This window comes from Rhinoderma darwinii, chromosome 1 (genome assembly GCF_050947455.1).
Source record: "Rhinoderma darwinii isolate aRhiDar2 chromosome 1, aRhiDar2.hap1, whole genome shotgun sequence".
Lineage (NCBI taxonomy): Eukaryota > Metazoa > Chordata > Amphibia > Anura > Rhinodermatidae > Rhinoderma > Rhinoderma darwinii.
In genome coordinates, this window is record NC_134687.1 from 210,939,789 (window position 1) to 210,943,437 (window position 3,649).

Below are 3,649 nucleotides of genomic sequence, written 5' to 3' on the forward strand. Positions count from 1 at the left end.
CAGCGTGTTCTCGAGAGATCACGCTGTGACGTCACTCACAGGTCCTGCATCGTGTCGGACGAGCGAGGACACATCGGCACCAGAGGCTACAGTTGATTCTGCAGCAGCATTGGCGTTTGCAGGTAAGTCGATGTAGCTACTTACCTGCAAACGCTGATGCTGCTGCAGAATCATCTGTAGCCTCTGGTGCCGATGTGGCCAACACGATGCAGGACCTGGGGCAGGAAGTGAGTGACGTCACAGCGTGATCTCTCGAGAACGCGCTGTGTCTGCACTGCCAGAAGCTGGGCGTTGTGGAGAGAAGTGGATGATACTTCTATACACAACGCCCAGCTAGTAAAAGAAGTAAAAACGCCCCGATGTAACACACACAATACACGCCCAGTTGTACTTTTACTTTAAACACGCCCAGTTGTACTTTAGAAAGCCTCATTTACATAAATATAAAAATGGTCATAACTTGGCCAAAAATGCTCGTTTTTTAAAAAAATATATGTTACTGTAATCTACATTGCAGCGCCGATCTGCTGCAATAGGAGATAGGAGTTGCAAAATCTGGTGACAGAGCCTCTTTAAGTGACCCATTGATATAGCACTAGCAGATACGGGCGTTTCTAGGATCTTAAAAGATTAGTGGCACAAGCCCCAAGATGTATGTTTGGCCTTCCCAATACACAACGTTATATGCTCCGCGAATACAACGTTCTGATGCTGAACGGGCTCAGGACCCAGCGCTATGCCCCAAACCAAAGAGGACCCGACTCAAGAGTGAGCAGGGTAAGTATATAAAGCTATTACTGTAATAACAGGGTCCTGTATAGTTTAATACATAGGCCCATAGTAACTGTGGACAGACATGCTGCGGGGGGGGGGGGGAGCCCATGACATCAGGGCCCAGTTGTAACTGACCACTGCGACGCCACTGCCGTAACTCAAACCGAATTAGGGCTTATTCGCACGAACGGGTGTCAAATTGGCCATGAAAAACTGCAACCGTGTGGGATCCGAGTTCACAGACCCCTCATAGACTTGAGTCTATTGAGGGATCTGTGAAAATGAGCAAAAATAGGACATGTCCTATTTTTACACGGGCCATTCACATGGTCCGTTAAAAAAAACTGTATGAATATTCCCATTAAAATGCATTGATTTTTAATGCAGCCATATAACAAACGTTAAAAATTGTCCGTTACGTGGCCTCACCCTGTTCGTGTGAATAGACCCTTAGAGTTATGTGACAGCTTGACAGGCAACAAAATTCTTGAATTATCAGTAGGGATTACCCATGCGCCTAGGTAAGCTTCCCTGGACTCACCCAGGCGCTGAAGTCCTGCTTGTTCTCGCCTAGAATAGTCCATAATTTGGTGCTCGGTCTCACCATAGTAAAAGCAGAGACATAGATTTCTATGACAAGCTCTTTCTGTTGTAGGTTTCGTTACCTCGATCTTCAAGGGTTCGCCAGCAGATTATTGCACCGCCCAACATTCCTGCCAACCCTGACAAGCGTCTCATTGTGGTGGCGGCTGGCACCAGAGAGACAGCGCTGGGTCACAGAGTGGTAAGTACATTACATCAGGACTTCCCTTTCCAGAGGAACTGCATTGTTAGCAAAGGGGAAAATTTGACCATGGGTCCTGTAAGGGGCATCAAGGGAGAAACAAACAGCAGACCCTTATTTTCTGAGTGGCAAAATTCAAAGCCATAATTGAGGGGCCCATGTTGATCTTTGTTATGGTGCCCCCTGTCTTTTTAATATGCTACAGATGACAAAGATGTATCTGTAATATAAAAATATTTTTTTAAAAAAATAGTAGGTTTTACCCTTGTTTAGGGGAACTATGTTTTAGGGGGGATTCACACGAGCGTGTATTCGGTCCGTACGGGCTGCGTGGTTTTCACGCGGCACGCATGGACCAATACAAGTCTATGGGGCAGTACAGACAGTCCGTGCTTTTTGCGCGTATTTCGCGCATCACGCACCCATTGAAGTCAATGGGTGCGTGAAAACCACGCAGGTTGCACGGAAGCACTTCCGTGCGAACCGACTGAAACAGCGCACCAGCTGTCAAAAGGATGAATGTAAACAGAAAAGCACCACTTGCTTTTCTGTTTCCGAACATCCAAACGGAGTGTCTTTGCGATGAGCGAAGCCGGACAAGCGAACCGAACTTCACCGGGTTCGGCCGAACTCGTTTTGGCCGAACCCGGCAAAAAAATTATCGGTACGCGACGTCAGGAGATAGTCACTGTCCATGGTGCTGAAAGAGTTAAACTGTTTCAGCACCATGGACAGTGACTTCCGATCCCAATATACATGAACCTGTAGAAAAAAAAACGAAGTTCTGACTTACCGATAACTCCCGGCTTCTTCCTCCAGTCTGACCTCCCGGGATGACAATTCAGTCCAAGTGACAGCTCCAGCCAATCACAGGCCAAGCACAGGCTGCAGCGGTCACATGGACTGGCGCGTCATCCAGGGAGGTGGGGCCCGATGTCGAGAGGCGCGTCACCAAGGACGCGTCACCAAGGCAACGGCCGGGAAGTTCTCGGTAAGTACGAACTTTTTCTTTTTTTTCAACAGGTTTTTCGATATTGTGTTCGGCATTCACTGTCGAGGGTGCTGAAAGAGTTAGCTCTTTCAGCACCTTGGACAGTGACGGGCGTCGACTAGCCTCATCTCTATGATGGCGGCTGCGCGAAAATCACGCAGCCGCGCATCATACACGGATGACACACGCAGCTGTCAAATGGTTTTTGCGCGCGCAAAACGCCGCGTTGTTTGCGCGCGCAAAAACGCAACGTCCGTCTGTATCTGCCCTTACTCTAAGGTCCAATAAAGAAAGAGGTATGATATTGATTATTACTTATAGAGGTTCCCAAACTGAATTTAGCTCAAAGTCAGTTACCCTGTAAAACAATAGACACTAAAGGTATGTTCACACGATTAACAAAATACGTCTGAAAATACGGAGCTGATTTTCAGACGTTTTTTGAGCAACTCGCGTTTTTTGCAGCGTTTTTCGCAAGGTTTTTTACGCCCGTTTTTGGAGCTGTTTTCAATATAGTCAATGAGAAAACAGCTCCAAAAACGTCCCAAGAAGTGTCCTGCACTTCTTTTGACGAGCCGTCATTTTACATGCCGTATTTTGACAGCGGCGCGTAAAATGACAGCTCGTCTGCACAGAACATCGTAAGACCCATTGCAAGCAATGGGCAGATGTTCGCCGACGTATTGGAGCCGTCGAAAAGAGGTCGTGTGCATATACCCTAATAGTGTAGTAAACATTCCTTTATTTGGAGCATTGTGACAGAGCAATTTTTTGAAGGACTTCTTTCTAAATTTTTGGAGGCAGGATGATCTAGCATCTTGGAGCATAAAGACATTTGTGGAATATCACTATCCATAGAGGTATGTTCTGTCAAGGATGATGAAATGCCGGAGATGGTGTGCTTAGCCTGATGATTATTATAGTACCTCTGCAGATGTCCTCCTTATTGAAAGGATCTAAGGAGGTCCAGAGGAGATGTAGAAGGAGATTTAGAAGATGATAGTCAGTCCAGCCTTACATCTTGCAACCAGGGCCAGACTGATAGCCAAGTAATAAATACATAGTGGAGCAGAACAGAGGGCTCACCAATCCTTGGGCTG